The following is a 17,499-nucleotide window of genomic DNA, read 5'->3' as shown; positions in this document are numbered from 1 at the left end:
GGGCAGGCTAACAGCTTCTACCTCTCTGTCTCTTTGGGAGATTAAAGGAAATAAGGAAGGGTGGGGCTTAGAGCTGCCAGATTTAGCAAAGAAAATTAAAATAAGACACCCAGTTAAATTTAACTTCAGAGAAACAATGAATACTTTTTTAGTGTAAGTATGTACCACATATTGCATAGGACATATACTAAATTTTATACTAAAATTCATTCCTTGTTTCTGAGAAATCCAGATTTATCTTGGCATCCTTTATTTTATTGAGTTTAATAAATGACAGTGGTTGGTATTGTCTTCGGACTGAAGCATCCTGGGTGTCTAACAACAGGGTTCATAAACATTAGAAAGTGGGTGGGAGGAAGAAAAACGCTACACAGACTCTGTTCAAGATAGTTTATTGTGGGAAAGATGGAAAGAGGTGGCCATGAAAGGACAAGTCAGTGGTCTGCCTTAATTTGAGGGTGTATGTAGAGGGGATTATACCTCTGACTTTGGGTAAACCTATTAAATTTGGGGGCCTCAGTTTCTCTGTTTGTAAAATGGGTGAAAGGAGACCCCTGAGATATCACCAGCAATGGCACTTTCTCATAATGCAGGTGGCACCTCCCCAGAGCGGTCTTCCCTGACCACACTGGCTAAAATCACTGTCCCTTTGCCACAACACATAATTTCCCCCCTCCACAGTAATTATAACTTTCTGAAATCGTCTTGATTCTTTACTTGTTGTTTGTTTACGGTCTGTGTCTCCGTGTGAACGTAAGTTTTGGGAGGACAGAAAGCGAGTCTAGCTGAATTTCCCAGGTGCCCTACCCCGCACGGTAGACACACACTTTGAATGACTGGGTGGATGAATGAATGAATGAATGAATGAATGAATGAATGAATGAATGAAGTCCGTGTAATTGTTGAGGTTCCCTCCAAGCCGTTTTTCCGTTTTCAGGGGCCGTGCCTGGGCTGCAGGGGGAGGAGGTGTGGGGTGTCGGTGGGTGGGGTGGAGGCTGGGCCCTCGCCTGCCTCGCGGACCCGCAGCAGCGAGCGCGCTCGGCCGGGCTCAGGCGCCGAGAGCAGCGCGGCGGCAGCTGCAGGGCCGGAGCCCCGCGCCCCGCGTCCCGGCGCCGAAGGTGAGCGCCCGCCAAGCCCAGCGCCGCGCCTCGGCGCCCCCACGCGCCCACGCATCGGCGCGGGGACCCGGGCGGGGGCAGAGGGAGGGCCCGGCCCAGGGAGGGGAAGGGGCCGGTCCTCCCGGAGGAGGCAGCCGCGGCAGCCCAGGAGGCGGAGGCAGCGGCGGCGGCAGAGGCGGCAACGTGCCCGCCGCAGTCGCCCAGCCGCTCCGGACCCGCGCCCGCCGGTCTGCCAGCCCGCACCACGCCGGGGCGCTCTCTCCTCTGCGCGCGGTGAGTACCTCCCGCGGCGCCCACCCCGGGCCGCCCGCCGGGATTCGCCCGGCCGGGGTAGACGCGGACCCCCTCGCCCGGCGCCTCTCTGCGGCACTTGCCGGGCCCGGGCCTTCGCAGCTGTCGGGGCGCTCGGGGGCGCACGGGCCGAATCGGGGCTCCCAGGGCTCCTCAGGCACAAGGGCAGCCCGAACAGCAGGCAGACCCTCTCCCGAGAAAGTCTGTCCCAGTCCCCGGGCCTCAGTTTCTCCGTGCGCCCGGGGAGCAACGACCCTGAAGTTTGCACTCCCGCGCGCGGGACAAGTGCATGTCGCGCAAGCGGTGTGGACGCCTCTGGACTGGCTGCGTTTGCTTAGTTTTACGGCCCCGGCGGTTCCCTATGAGGGGCGCTCCCCCAATCGGACCAAAGAGGCACCGGGAGCCGGGAAGGCAGCTCGCGCCCTCGGGCACTGTTTGTGGGGCAGCCGAGGAGCAGCCTCCAGGATCCCGGGAGGGGCAGGGACGGCCCCTGAGCCTTCTCCTCGAGGCTGCGTTTTAAAGTTCGTTTGCGCTCGGCCTGCGTTGGTCCAGCTGTCCGGGCTTTGTACCGGAGCCGGCGTCCTGGCACTTGCTGAAAGTTGGAGTTGAAACTGAAAAAACTTTACATCCAAAGGATGCTTAGAGGGAGGCGAGGGTTTTGTTGTAATGGGAGAAAGTAGAGAATGGAATTTTTAGTCCTGCAGTCTGGAGGTTAAACGTCCGTGCTGGCCCTAGCTCCTTAAGTATATTTCCTGCCCCCAAATAAATAGTTTATAAGCTCAAGGAATGCTAGGAAAGCTTACTGGTAAAAATACTCGCATCACAAAATCCCAATGCGCATTTCTCAGCTGTGGAAATTGAGGCGCCTTGGCGGTGCGAGGTCCCTGTCACCCCCAAGCGAAGCCTCGGCTAGGAGTGACAAGAGTGCAGGAGGCTGCGTTCTGAATTATTATTTTAAAAAAAAAAAAAAAAGATCGCATTTTTATGGGTACTATTTTCTTTTCTTCCCCCTTTCCCCGAAATGCTACGTAATCTTTAATTACTTTTTTTATAACGTGGAGGTATAAATCACTCCTGGTGGAGGTACCTTTTAATTACGAGGTGCAGTGGAATGAGTGAATATCAGAGTGGGGAGCTGTTCGCCAGAGCAGAGGGGAGGTAGAATGATTTACAAACATCAAGTAAGAATTTGAGTGCTGAATTATGTTTGAGTTAGGGAGCTCCCTTCCAAAGGAAATTATGACCAGCGGACAATTGTATTTCAAACCGAATGTATTAATTTCATGAGCCCTTCTTTTCTTGCTTGAGTGAAATTTCTGCTACCAGAGTATGAGTTCTGAGCCAGTAGCCGTATTACCCGTCAATGGCCCATTTGGGGGAAGAGAGAGAGGAGCCTCCTTTTAAAAATAATCTTTGTGGAAAAAAGCTTTCCCCCAACTTTACCCTATTTCCCCCCACTTTTCTCTCCCCATCACTTTAAACCCCTTAAACTTTATACTTCCTTGCATATAGACATCCTCAGACTAAAAAAAGTTAACGAAAATTTTATATAACAAATGAGGATGGTTTGAATCTTGCTTTTGACTACCCATAAAATGGTGTTTGTATTCAAAATCTCCTTAACTTTGGAGAAAACTCCAAATTTTGCAGTTTCAACCAATGCTGGTTACATTTGAAAGGACCTGAACTTTTTGAATGAGTTGATTTATCCCATACATAGTTGATAGTTACTCTGTTTTCCTCTTGGAACTTAAACTTCACAATATTATTATTTTATCTTAAAGGAATTAACATTTTTTCCTCCATCTTGAAATAGCTCACCTAGTGTAGTGGCTGTGGGTATGAGACTACTCTATAAACACTTAAATCTCTTTCCTAAATATTAAATAACCAAAGGAAGCAAAATAAAATAAATAAAACAAAGATGTTATCCCAATACTTTGGGATTTTTAGAAAACAGATGCTTTAATCACTTAAGTTTTAGGATCTTCTTTTCATGCCTTTTGTGTTGTATTAAACATATAAAGAGATATGATTTGTTGACTTGTTATAGGATTACCATTTGGCAAAAAACACCCAAGACTCGCTGTTTCAAATCTGTGGTATCGCTTCTGCTTTCAATTGCATGTAAGAGATTGCAAGCCGTGTTCCAGACGGATAAATTGATAAAATGCTAGCTGCTGTTGGGAAAACGAAAAAGTCCTCAGCAAAAATGCCCTGTGGTGTAGCAAAGTACATTTTGAATTAGGTTTGAGCAAGCTATTGAGATCCCGGCAGCTTGTGAAAAAGTACACACAGTCCAAGCACGTCCACCTTAAGACATTTTTGGTTCCCCCATGACAAGATGACTCCGTTCCCACAAAGAAGAAACCGTTTCCTTATTTTTTCAGTTACTTTTCCAAAGATAACTTGTGTCCGGCGCAGGAGACTGGAGTTATGCAGAAATCCAACCATAACTAGCTCAGAACGAGGACTCCTTCTCACTCCTTTCACCAGATGTTTTTTAGGTGTCCTCAGCTGAAATGCCCAGTTTGAAACTAATTAGGCCAGCAATAAACTCCTTGTATAATAAAATCACAGGCCGTTATGGTGCATAAGTGAGGTTCCCAGCAGCTCGTGACAGATGCCTCTCTCAGTAGAGAGAGAGCCCGGGGCTGTCAGGAGCAAATGAAGGGAGCGGAGATATCTTGTTTCGATATTTGCTTGTCCCTTAAATATCCACGCACACCATGGGCAGAGCATTAGCTTCTATACGGGGAGGGGTGGGAGTTACAGCTGGGGTTAGGTTTTGCCTTGGCTGGGTAGGCCTCCTCAACGGAGAAATGCTTGGGGGAAAAGGAAAGGGTCAGTGTCAGGCAGTGGCCGCAGGCCAGAGGTGCATGCGATGTGTGCTTGAGTGCTTGAGTGGTGTGTGTAGGCTGGGTGAGAAGACATAAATTCCTTAGAAGAGAGGGGACCCTCGTCCCCCAAAGATTTCATATGAAGGAGGAATTCGCCTAGTTACGTAGCCTTATCTGCGGAGTCTGTGGACGTGACGCGGCTGGTATTCAGTTACCTCCAAAGGCTCAACCCTCTGACTCTTGCCAAGTCTGGTTTTGTTAGTGGAAGGAAACTTTTCTCCCAGCTAGCTGCTCTGTGAAAGGAGTTGGTGGACTCCACTCAGAAGGGATCTCTTTAAAGAGAATTAACCCCAGAGTTGAGAAAACACAGCCTGTTGACAGAAAACACACACGTACACTCACACACACTCCCCACCTTCCTCTCTGCCCCCTCCCCCAGTATCATAACAGCTTTCTGAATAGCCCACGCCCCCTCACCCCCATCATTTGTGGCAGTTCAAATAGTCCCAAACACACAAAACAAAAAGAAGATTCTGGCAGAGAAACAATTGGTGGAGAGACAATGCTTCATTTTCACTATTCGAAGATCTTAACTGGCCTAATGGCCTTTGGCTAGCACCTCTTCTAATCCGAGGACAACCCCCTTAGTCAGGTGGCAAGTACTTAGTGTAACTGGCTCCGACCCACTTGTCTCCTTGTAAATTAATCAGAAGGGCAGGGACTTGCTCTTTATTGCGTGTGATTTAAAACCAATTTCAAGGTATGAAAGTACCTGCCAGGTGTCTTTAGGGGAAGAGTATGAAAAAAGCCACAGGCTTTTACATTCATTTTTGCTGCCTTTTTTTTTTTCCTTTTCACTCACTTTCATCATATTGGTGCCTTTGCCATTTCTGTCCATTTGCAAATTATATCCTTGTGGGAATGATCATGATGAAAGTAGCTGCCATTTATTGAGCACTTGTATGCCAGGCCTGAAGTCAACTCTTGGACATGTGTTTTTAGGATGGGTCCTCACAACAACACTTTGAGTTAGGCATTTATTATTATTATTATTATTATTGTTCCAACTTTGTTAACGAAAAAACTGAGTCTCAAGTCAAATGGCTCGAGAGAGGCCACAGAGTAAGTGAAACCAGAATCTAGGCCTTCGGACCTCTGCCTTCTCCATGTGCTGTGAACGCTTGGCCCAGAGGACATTTCTGCCCTAGTTCCCCTTGCAGAGAGATGCTGAATTTGGATGGTTTTATGTGCATGGGACACAATTATTTTCTCACTCTGCCCTGAAGTTCTTTGTTGTTTTAAAACAGAAGAAAAATCATATTAAGTATTTGGAAAATACAGCTATATGGCTTTGTGAGCCGTGATATTTAGCAGGTTGTGTGTATATGGGTCCGTAAAGGAAAATGACTGCTCATTTACAAGGGTTAATTTGATTTGTCCCTTCAATACTGTAACACCGCACATTTCAGTTCCTAAAAAGAGTCAATAAATTTATCGGCAGTGGCAAGGCCCTAAAATGTTACGGGAGGGAGCCCAAATTGAGTTTACTGGAAGGTGCTGGATTGCTGTGGGCGGGTTGTTGTTTGAGGGTTAGATTATAAACATTTGGAGAGCGAAGAATAATTTGGAACAGGTGGCCCCAAGAGTCAGGTAACTGGAATAATTTCTCTTTGCCACTTTGAAGGTTAAGGGAGGCCATCGGTTGCCTGAATCTGGGACAGGCTGGCTGAGGGTCAGGGGGCGCTGCAAGGGCCCCCACTGTGGGACACAGCCTGGCAGGATGGATGAGAGGATCTCTGCACACAGTCCCGGGGCTGTAGCAGGGGCTTCGTCATCGCTGTCATCGCCCTTCTGATGATACTATTTAGGGCACAGATGTGTGTGCTCAAGCCTCTTTGCAAAGCCTCCCTGTTTCAGATACACACGGAAATTTACAACAGGAACTTCGATGAACAGCTAGGCAGGGAGACAGCTTTATTCTTACCAATTTTCAGAATGTGCCCATGGCCCGACTGTCTTGGCCTGATAATGCTAATTTTAGACATATTTTTAAATGAGCAAAGCATTTAAAAGAGGTTAGAAATTGTTGTCATTTAGTATCAATAGTGTTGTGTCGATAACAGGAAAATGTGTGTGATTTCAACGGCTTTGGATTTCACCGTTTTCTTTGTGAGCACGTAGTAAAGTTAGATTTTAAAACTCTGTGCATTCCCAGATGTAACATATCCGTACATATCTGCTCACAGTCATTCGAGGGACAGTTGTCAATTCTCTGTGCATTTAACTAAAGAAAAATTATAAAATCGACATCTCTTTTCCCCAAAGAATGAGGCATTGGAGAGCCCGACTACTGTGTGTATATAGCAGCTTACTTTTGTCTCACATCGGCTGAATCTGCCAGTTCCCCTTTCTTCTCTAGTCATCTCCCAAGAATCGTCTTTCATGACTGAAATATACAGTGTGTTAGCCAAAAGACATTTTAATTTCGTAAAGAAAAAATCATGCCTGAGACAGCCGAGTCTGTTTCAACCATTATTGTTCCTGAAGCGTGCATTCTTTGGGTTTCATGGTAAGATGTGGGTTTGCCAAGAAAGAAAATTACAGCAAGAAACTATGTTGAAAACATATACACTTCTGTTTAAGAAATGGGAAAAACACGGAAAATTCCGCACGGTAATTGCTTTAACGTGAGTTTTAAATGTCATTGTTTGACTTATGTCAAAAAGTCCCTCTTAGCTAATTCTCACATATGCTGTTACCAAATATCTCACCTTAAAAATGACAAATGTTGGTCTGAACTTTGATGATCTCTGAGGCTTAGGAGATATCCTTAGCCCTAGTGGAAACATTCCAAATTTTTAGATTGTGCAGACCATTTTTTTAAGGGTACTTAGATATCGATTTTATTTTCTTGACCCAAAATAAGAAAACACGGGGAATTCTCAAAAGCTTTTTACAGGCTGCTATTATGAGAAGAGAAGCCAAACCAACATGTATTAGGTCATGGGCTTGAAGTGCATAAATAAGCCCTATGAAGGTCACCAAAACAGGGGGGAAAATCACCAGTTCTCCTTACCTCAGCCAAGTCTAAATTCCTGCCTGATAGACGTGTTTAGTTGAAGTGGACACAGAAAGGGGGTTTCTGAGCCCACGGTTTGAACAATCTCCATTCGATTTGTATTCTGAGGACAAGACATTCTTGGGGTAAAGTGAGATAGGAGGGCTGGAATTTCCATCTCCTTTAATCACCCCTCTTACTGTTCAGGAGAAAAAGCAGGATCAGGGGCCACCCCTCACTCCAAAGCACATGTTTCATTCCTGGTGTTTGGATGCACAGAAGCCAAAGGTCAAAAATGTCTTGTGTTCCTTCTGGTCAGTTTCCTCACTTTCCAGCACCTTCCTGTAGTAACGTCATGGTGAAGGTATTAGTAGTTCCCCAAACAGTTTTTTATTCCTGCGAACATGTACATGTTTTTGCATTTGGGGTGCAACGTATAAGTACCAACCTTTAAGTCTTCGTTGATTGGCAGCTCCCTGAAATACAGAGAGACAGAGAGACTGTTTCTCCACGTAGGGAGAAAACTATTTTTTTAGGAGAGAGAGAAAGGGTGCCCATGCAGAGAGGTTGTTTTCTTTTGTGGGTGTGCACTATTTGCATGTATAGGGACTTCGGTTACAGTGTGTTCTAGAAGCATTTGTCTCTCTAGCAAAGATCTGAATGTCCTTGGTTGGGTCCTTGGTTGGAAAGGGGGTGGCAGCGAAGGAGTACAGGGGCCAGATTCCCGCACATCTGGCCTTTTGTGTGACTGGTACAGTAGCAGGAAACGCCGACTCGCTGCTGGGATGGTGTCATGTGGCATAACAAGTTGTGACTTGCCCCTTGTGTTGTAAACAGAGTTTTGGTCCCATCCAGCCGTGAACAAGAATGGAGCCGAGAAGATTATTCACCTCCGGTCTGCCATGGGCCTGAGCTGTCCTCTGGCTAAAGATACCGCGCTCCCTGGAGACGTTCATGTTGGGGTGTGGAGGGGAGGGGGAGAGGAGAAAGAATGTCTTAAACTCCGCAGATGGCCGAAACGCTCAGCATGTCTTCAGCATTGCTCTGGCACTGACAAGAAAAGCAAAGTGATAAAAGGACATAGAAGCAGGCTTTTGGGGGGCAAAGAGATTGGGTAGCTTGAGCTAAAGTGGAGAATTTTCTGACACCTTGGGACCCCTGGAATGCCTTGCTGAAGTGTCTTTAGAAAGCTGATTTTGGAAATGTTGTCTTTTCCTGCAGCTTTGCTGGTGTGTGTGTGTGTGTGTGTGTGTGTTAGTGAATTAGGTTTTGTTTTTCAGAGAATACAAGACTTGTTTGGAAATAACAAGTAGCCCGTATTTATTGAACACTTATTATGTGCCAGGCATTGTGGGAAGCAAGCACATATATTTTTGTCTCCGAATAGCCTCGGATGGAGCGCGCTCTTATTCTTATCCCCATTTTACAGATGCGACTAGTGAATCTCAGGGAGGTGAAGTAGCTTGTCCAGGGCTATGTGGCTTGTGTCGTAGCCAGGATTGAACCTTGTTTGGATTCCGAAGCACTAGGATATTCAGCCTGTCACTCTGGTGTTATAAGAGCTAACTTTCCTCTGAATGCTGGCCTTGGAGAGCTGGTTTAGCCTCGGGGATACTAACCAGGTACTAATCAGGTACAAAAGTTGGGCTCAGAAATGAGACATCTGTTGATTTTCACAAAATCTCCAGCCTACCCTTGTAGGAATTAAGGAAAGTGTATAATTGGAGTCCATTGAAATGCTGGTCACTGCAGTTAGCTGGTCTAAACTGTTTCCTATGGCTGCGTTTGTGCTAAAATAACAGAGTAATTAACTCAACTCAATAACAGAGATCACATGGCTTGCAAAGCCTAAACTGTATTCTGTCTGGCCCTTTACAGAATAAGTTTGCTCACTCCTGAGGTATTGCAATTTGACAAGACAAATTTTGTTGACAAGGAAAAACATGCTCTTGAGACGTTTCATATACCATTGCACTGATTTATTATTAACCAGGTGCCTCCGACATGCCTGATACATTGCAGGTTATGGGAGAAAATTACAAATGCATTCATTCTTTCACTCATTTTTTTCAACAGTATGTATTGAGCTGTGTTCTAGGCTCTGGGCTAATTACTGGGGATCCAGAGGCAAGAAGGACCCAATCAGGCACCTCTGATAGCAGGATCCCAGTATCTCACTGCCTCGTCTTTCCCACTGAGGTTTCAGAGGGCAGTGATATGATTTCTTGAGCTTTCCAATGTTTAAGCAGCAGGACAGAGGCAAAGACCAACCCTGCTCACCCTCACCCAGTAAAGCAATGCCTGAGTCAGTAAGAGCAGTACACCGGTTTCTGTGCCTAGAACTGTGTCAAGCAACGCCATGATCCACTCCCTGCCTCAGACCGATGACAACCTTCTGCTTTCCTTAAGAGGTGGGAGGGAACAGGTAGGAGTGGGAGGAGTCAGACTGCCCAACTCTAAACCTGGGCTGTGACTTATAGTCTAGAGATGAAGAGCATGAACCCAGGAGCCAGGCTACTTGAGTTCAAATCCCTGCTCAGCATTAACCAACTACTTAACATTGGGCAAGTTACCAAACTTTTCCGTGCCTCGGTTTCTTCATCTGTAAAACAGGTTGTATAATAATATGCCTTCTTCAAAGAGCTATTGTGAAGATCAAGTTAATAAATATAAAATGTTTGGAATAGTATGTGGCAAATAGTATGAATTTTATCAGTGTCGGTTACTGGCTTATATTATCATTATTATTGTTGTTGTTGTTATAAGCTGTGTGACCCTAGAAAAATGACTTAGGTTCTCTGGATCTCTGTTTCCCTTTTATGAAATTAGAATAATATAATAATGATAATAACTGCTTCAAAGGGCCTTCGTGAGCATTTAAATGAGGTAATACATGTAAAACACCTCACTTTGCTACAGTGCCCGTCTACACTGAGTGCTCATTAAGCTAGCCACTGTGCTCAAGTGAGCTATTACTACCCTTGAGGTTACAGGCAATTGCATCCTGGGTCAGTGATGTGCCTTTAAGCTATTGGTCAGTAAAGTCCTTTTTCAGTATCAAGAGAATGTATGGCTGTCATTAATAGCACAGATCCTGAACTCAGATCTGCTCTGAGCCTTAAGTCTACCTCTCACTAACTGTGCTGCCTCGGTGGGCTAGGAGTTGACCCTCTCAGCTTCCCAGACAGTGGAGGCAACAGGGCTGCTGTTCACCGGGTGGTTGGGAGGGTTAAAAGAGGTTGCACACATAAAGCACGTAGCGGGGTGTTTGGCACATAGTAAGCACTCAATAAATGGGAGCTTGTATTATTATCACCCCCACTCCTTGCTGCACCCCCACCCCCAAGAAAGTACTGAACATTAGTAAATTTTAATTTGAAAATAAAAGAACACATTTTAAAACTGCCAAACAGATTTAAAATAATATTCATTAAACAAAATTAAAATATTCTATTAAAGCCAGACTTTGGGCTCAGACCAAATTTTTATAACCCAAGCTTAAAGGCCAAGGAGTCCCCCAGCCACAATGGGGACATTGTGATTGAACTTGAGACTTCAACGCAGCTATTGAGCAGGCTTTGAAATGCACATTTCCCCGTTAAAATAAAAGGGAAGTCATGGGAAGAAAAAAATAAGGCTCTTGCTCACCCCAACGAACCTTAATGAATTGAAAAAGAAAAACAAAAGTTTTCTCATTTTTCTCCTGCTACCTTATCCTGCCAAAGACGCGTGGCCCCCACCTAACCCAGTGTTGAATGGTACCCACTCAGAATGTTCCAGATCTGATATGCTCTACAAGTTAACCTGGTCTAAATCCTGGTCTTCCACAGATTTATAGATGGTGAAGTACATCATTGAGAGCTGGGACTTGGGACCCCCACCGCCAGGGTTCAGATCCTGGCTCTGTCACGCCTAGCTGTGCCTCAATTTCCCTATTCACAGACGGAGATTAAATGTTGCATAGGGCTATGAGAGTGTGTAAGAGTTAGATATCTCTGTGGATGGTCTGATCTTATGTTATTATCTAATGAATGAAACTTCTCCAGACCTCTGGGAGTTTGAAGAATTAAAGTATACCAGTATGCCTTTATCTAAGAGTTTTGAATCAAAATAATCTCAATATTCAGGGAGGAGAATTGGAGAGGGAAGGAGTGGATTTAAAAGTCTCCCACGGGAGTTATGATGTCTCAGACACTTTCACAAAGCTCATTTAATCCTATCAACAACCACAACAAAAATCCCATGACATATGTGTCCATTTAACGAATGGGGAAACCGAGGCTGGGCAGGTCAAGTGGCTGCTGTCCAGCGACATTCCATTCCAGGCCTCTCTGACCCAAAGCACAGGCCCGTCCCCCCACACGACCTGCAGACAATTGCAGAGACCTCTCCCTGACCCACAGTTGGTTATTTACCGTTGATTCTGACATTTCTGTCCTTCATCCTCAGTGAGCCTGATCTGTGTCTTTGTGGACTTTCACCTGCCCCAGCATTGAGAATGAATGGGCTCTTTCTCGAAAAACAAGTGGAAAAAGTGACGGCAGTGCTTGTGACATCTTTCTCTAGGTGACAGTCTTTTTAAGAACCTCTGTGCTTTAAGAACCTCTGTGCAAAAGTAGTGCCCAGATACGGCAGATTTATGAGTGAAGTCTGAGATACACAAGTTTGAAAATGTGACATTTTCCCAAGACCTGTTCATTTAAATGAAATTCTTTGCTTCTAAAGCTCATCCCTGCAAGCTGCTTACATGAATGAATGTCCAAATGACCATCCTCCTAACCAGAACTTACTTCTGTCCTCTGTTCTCAGGGAAATAAAATGAAATCAGTGAGGTCTCTCAAGGATGTTGGTAAAGTTGTATCAGGGCACACTAGTGTCTGAATACATTTAGTCTGTGTCTCATATCTTTAAAAGAAGAGTGACTACCCTTGGATGACTACGATGTTAATAAAAATAACCTCTGAGTGCTTACTTGATGCTAGGATCTGTTCTGAATGAGTATAAGCACCAACTCATTGATTCCTCACAACAGTTCTACAAAGGAAGCGCTATTAGTATTCCCATTTTAGATAAGGAAAGTAAGGCACAGAGAAGTTAAGTCACTTACTCAAGGTCACACAGTGAGTAAGCAGCAGAGCCAGGCTTTGTATGCAAGAGTATGGTTCCAGAGGTTGTCTTTATAACTCCTGCACTCCCTGCCTCTTTAACCACCACAGAAAGAATGAAATCACCCTCTGTTTCACTTTCATTTAACTGGACAATTGATTAACTAATTAGTGATGGGCATGAGAGGGAAAAGACGGTAGCATTTGTCTTAGCAGTAATTCTTCGGTGTTTTACAAGGATGTATCCGCGTGTCCTGTTAGCTTCAGGTGCAGCATAATGCAGGGGTTAAGAATTGGTCTGTCCAGGTTCAAATCCAGAATCTACTACTTACTAGCCACATAACCTTGGGTTTATGTAAGTTTTTACAGCCTCAGTTTCCTAATTTATGAAGGGAAACCACATCATAAGAGTTAACAACTCTGACCTGCAGAGAAGAGCACCTGAAAACACGGCAGAAGTGATTGTTAAATGCTGTTGATTACCTGCTGAGGGAAAAGCAGCGATAGAAATCATACTTCTTATGGGGCACAAATGCAGTCTGGTGTGCAAGAGAAGGGAAACGTGCCTGGGACATGAGGCTCAAGCTGGAAAACAGCTCAGGTTTTTCCAGATGACTTAAGACCCAGCCAGAGACCCTGGCTTTTTGCGTCCCCACATGAGACGTTGCCGGGACAAGTCCTCAGTAGGCAGCCTGAAAGTCCCAGCCGTCACAGATTAGAATCTGTGCAGATGAGGACCCTGAGGCCCCCGGGGCAGGGGTTTGCCACAGTCACATGGCCAGTCCGTGACAGAGACCCCCACCCTGTCCCAAGAAGAGTTGGGACTTCGGGTCACGTGGCCCAGAGGTAGAGAAGAACTCTTATCAAAACCCTTGCACTGCAACACTGCCCTAGGCTCCAGTTTCAGGATTCTCAGTTTTCTTTTCCTTCCCTTTCGTCTTGCGTGGAAAATGTCTTTTTCTCTAGAAGGGTCTGCCTGATTTTCAGTGACTAGGAGGGCAGACTTCCTGGGGTTGCCTCCTTCCACCTTCCTCCACCTCACTCTCCACCTCCATTTCCTCCTGAATATGGAAAACTGAACTAACTTTCTTTCTTTCTTTCTTTCTTTCTTTCTTTCTTTCTTTCTTTCTTTCTTTCTTTCTTTCTTTCTTTCTTTCTTTCTTTCTTTCTTTTCCTTCCTTCCTTCCTTCCTTCCTTCCTTCCTTCCTTCCTTCCTTCCTTCCTTCCTTCCTTCCTTCCTTCCTCTCTCTCTCTCTCTCTCTCTCTCTCTCTTTCTGTCTCTCCATCTCTCTCTCTCTCTCTCTCTTTCTTTCTTCTTTCCAAAATGTTTGCCAGGCCCTAGCCACTTTTGCTCAGTGGTTAGAGCATCGACCCAGGGACTGAAAAGTCTCGGGTTTGATTCTGGTCAAGGGCACATACCTCGGTTTCAGGCTTGACCCCGACCCCGGTGGGGGTGCATGCTGGAGGCAACCAATCGATGTGTCTCTCTCCCATTGATGTTTCTCTCTCTCTCTCTCTCTCTCTCTCTCTCTCTCTCTCTCCCCCACACACACAGACACTCTCTCTGAAAAGCAATGGGAAAAATATCCTCGGGTGAAGATTAAAAAAAAAATTTGTGCCAGGCACACTACTCAGGGTGGGGGGCATGAAGAATACAGTAGTGAGCAAACACAGCCTAAACCCGCTCCCTCGTGGAGCTGCAGGTGGGTGCGGGAAAACCAAGTATAAACACATAAATATGTAAAGGACACGGACTCTCAGATGGTGAGAAGCCTGTGTGGGAAAATCAAGAGAAGGTGGATAGAAAGTACCTGGGGCAGGGAGGCCTCACTGAGCAGGCAGCCACTGAGCACAGCTCTGACGGAGGGAGGGTGCCCATATCTGGGGAAGAACATTCTAGAGAAAGGAAAGGGCAAGTTCAGAAGCTCTGAGATGGAAGCAGCCTGGAGGCTGGTGGGACTGGGGGAGATCAAGTGACTAAAGGGTCAGGGGGAGATGAGGTCATGGTGGAGGGGCCTGATCTGGTAGGGCCGTGCTCGAATCCAACGGCCATTCTGTGTCAATCAGGCATGTCTGAAGTTGAAATTATTATAATTTTGAAATGATTTCTTAATTGATACACAGGACCTAAGCCTGAAATCAATAATTGCAAACTCAGATACCCAAAGTAGCCAGACAGGTAACAAAGTTAATGAAGTGGGCAAGGGGGTGAGGAATGAAGACTATATTGCCATGTATTCTGATTTCTCAAAAGACACTGAACTCTGAATTTTTATGAGAATTGTCTTGATTTTTAAATTATCATGAGGAGCCACCGAAATGCATGTACTTGCTCACGGTTTGTGACCACTCTCCCAAACATGGCCATAGCTAGGAATCTAATTTCATCGAAAGGCATTGAACCTTCTCTCGCTCTTTTCTTTTTTACCAATTCCTGACCAGAAAGATGCCAAGAGATGCTGAAAAATCGTTTCCAGGAAAAAATAGGACTTGAGTCTCATGGGGTTGGGGGCTGAGCCTTCTTCCAAGGAGCAATCAGTTTGCTTCATTTTTATGTCTTTCTCAAGACTTTTTCCCGATCACCCCTCATCATGGGTAATGGTAACGAGGCCCAAATTCATCCTTCTTTGGGTTTCATTAGTTTCATGAGGATGATGAGTTTGCATCTGGGGTTGATTTAGGAGTGGTGAAATGTTTGCAGGTTTCATCAGTGCTAGTCAGCCACTGTTTAGAATGGCAAAACACTTCTTGTGTTGTTCCCATTGCAAGGACTGGGGTGATAGTTTCCAATGGCTACAGACATGAAAGTGGAAAAAAGGGGGGCCTTGAAGGATTCCACACAGGAAATTGGAAAGTTGAGTAATTAGGCAGGGGCAGTGGGGTGCGGAAGTGAGCTCAGCTCTCAGAGCTTTAAAGAACAGAGATGTCGAGGCTGACGGCACTGAATTCAGGGTCTGCCTTCCCCACCCCGAAGCTGCAGGTCAGCAAAATCCCGGCCAAGTGGCCACATAGCCATCGAGATTGTTCTGCATGTAAATAACAGAAAACTTACTTTGGAGATGGTTTAAGTAAAAGGAAATTTATTGACATGGGGAAATGAAAAGTTCTGGGGAGTTTGGGGTTCAGGCAGGGCTGGTTCAGGGGCTTTGTAGGTGATATGCCCATCTCTTACTTAACCCTTACTCAGAAGGATCCTGTACTTTGTCATGTGCCACCTCTGGAACTAGGGATGGAGTAGGAAAGGGGTAGATTTCCAAACTACAGTCAGCAACGTTTTCTGGGAGTGGGGGGGTGGACTGGTTCCTTGTGGACCCCAAATCTGCATTCTGATGCACCTCTAGATATGTAGTCTCCACTCTTCTTCTACTGGGCTGCGGTGCCGTTTGTGAAATCTGTCATTTTTCCAGGTGTCGTGCTATACTCTGGGTGTATCATCTGCTCTTCTCCTCAAACACTCTGTAAGGTTGGAACTTTTAAGACATGCTGCTGTTCCCACAGGCCTAGTAAGGGTATTCAGGGAGAGTCATCTCTTTCAAGTAAGGGTATTCAGGGAGAGTCATCTCTTTCATGGCTGTGTCTTGTACAAAATCTGTACTCGGTCTTTGGGACCCTCCAGCCCGGCGTGGGAGATGCGCTGGACTTCCGCAGAGAAATTGGAAATGCTTCAGTAGCACTTGGAGTGGAAGGAGTGAACTGGGCTGTGCTGGCCTTACATTCCTGGTCTTCGGTGATCAGCCCATGTTTCCTTTCCTCTTCTGAGCTTTGCCCTCCATTCTTGCCTCCACTGGACTTTTTCACGTTCCATCTAGTGACACTGCAGCAATGTCTGATGCAACACAGAGGTTGCACGCCAGCAGCCAAGATACATTTTGTTTGGTCTGCGGAATATTTAGAACAGAAAATGGAGCCAATAAGTGAAAATCTGGACATTTCACACAAAAATGCAGATTTCTGGCTTCCATTAAAAAAAATCAGATCTGTCAACACTGTGCCCACTTTTCCACATGACTTCAGTTGACTGGGTCTGGGTAATGACTGTCTCTTTTAGATAGATCAGTTCTCAGTTCACCACAGTCCCCAACTCTCCCTATTGTCTCACTGACCCTGGGCTCAGGACCAGTTGCCATTTACTGCTGGGATGGTTGTCCTAGAGTAGATTTAAGAGGAAAAGGACATCTTTCCTATATCCAGGTCCCCATCAAAATATGAAAATGAATTGTAAACCACGCTGGTCATTAGTGTTAAGAAAATGAGAAAAAAAGCATGTGTCATTGGGTAAGTCAAAGTTAGGTTTCTCAACCTTGGCACTCATGGGCATTTGGGATTGGACAATTTTTTGCTGTGGAGGTCCATCCTGTGCATTATAGGATGGCGTTTAACATGTCCACATCTGGGCCTTACCCCTTTCAGAAGTAAATCATTTCCTGAGCTCCAGGTACCCACGACCAATTTAGTAAAAAGAGTTGTCTCACTATAAGTGAGAAAAACTGATCTGAATTGTGTCCCCATGAGCCCAGATTGGCAGTGAGGTTATGAGTTAGCTGATTTTGGCTTAATCATAGGTGGACTTGCCAACCGTTGAGGCCGTTTATGACAGCCCGTTAGAGAAGGAATTCAGCATTGGATGAGAGGTTGAACAATCTTAGAGTCTTTAGAGAATTTCTCAACTTGTACCTTAGAGAGGCCATGGTAGACGCGACTTTGAAAAATTTTGCAAACAGTAGGTTTTACTATGGTGAATGGGCAGCTATCAAGGCTGGATGCCTCCTCCAGCTCTGGTTCTGTGAAGCTACAGCACCAAGAGTGAATTTCCCCAAGACTGGTTCAATACGTTGCATATTGCATCGTTGCAGCTGGTAATGGTGGTCTGCCATGGAAACCCAAGGAGACACGAATGTCCAGGGAGGGACAGCGAGTCCCATAGGCTGGTACGTGGACCACGTGATGTTTTCTTTTTTACTTTTACCAGTGTTCCAAATCCTATTCAGTGTCTGAAATACCACCCATGCTTAGGTTTCCTTCTAATAATGATAATAGGTGCCAATCAACCACTCAACACATATTTATTGAACAACTAGTATGAGGCA

General features: G+C 45.5%; 1 protein-coding gene across 2 annotated transcripts in view; it reads left to right on the top strand.

The window, feature by feature from the left end:
- Nucleotides 1–1,042: 1,042 nt before the first annotated feature.
- The window catches only part of EYA2 (EYA transcriptional coactivator and phosphatase 2), a 201,995-nt gene continuing 185,538 nt past the window's right edge, over nucleotides 1,043–17,499 (top strand). The window contains exon 1 of one of the 2 annotated variants that reach the window (XM_081149090.1): nucleotides 1,043–1,118. The gene's annotated coding sequence lies outside the window, so the exon portion shown is untranslated. Of the gene's footprint in view, nucleotides 1,119–1,257; nucleotides 1,392–17,499 lie in introns of those variants that run through there. The other variant, XM_081149089.1, reaches the window with a different exon arrangement.

This window comes from Miniopterus schreibersii (genome assembly GCF_964146895.1).
Source record: "Miniopterus schreibersii genome assembly, chromosome: 10".
Lineage (NCBI taxonomy): Eukaryota > Metazoa > Chordata > Mammalia > Chiroptera > Miniopteridae > Miniopterus > Miniopterus schreibersii.
The sequence above is the reverse complement of the archived record's forward strand: the minus strand, read 5'-3'. Positions and strand labels throughout refer to the sequence as shown.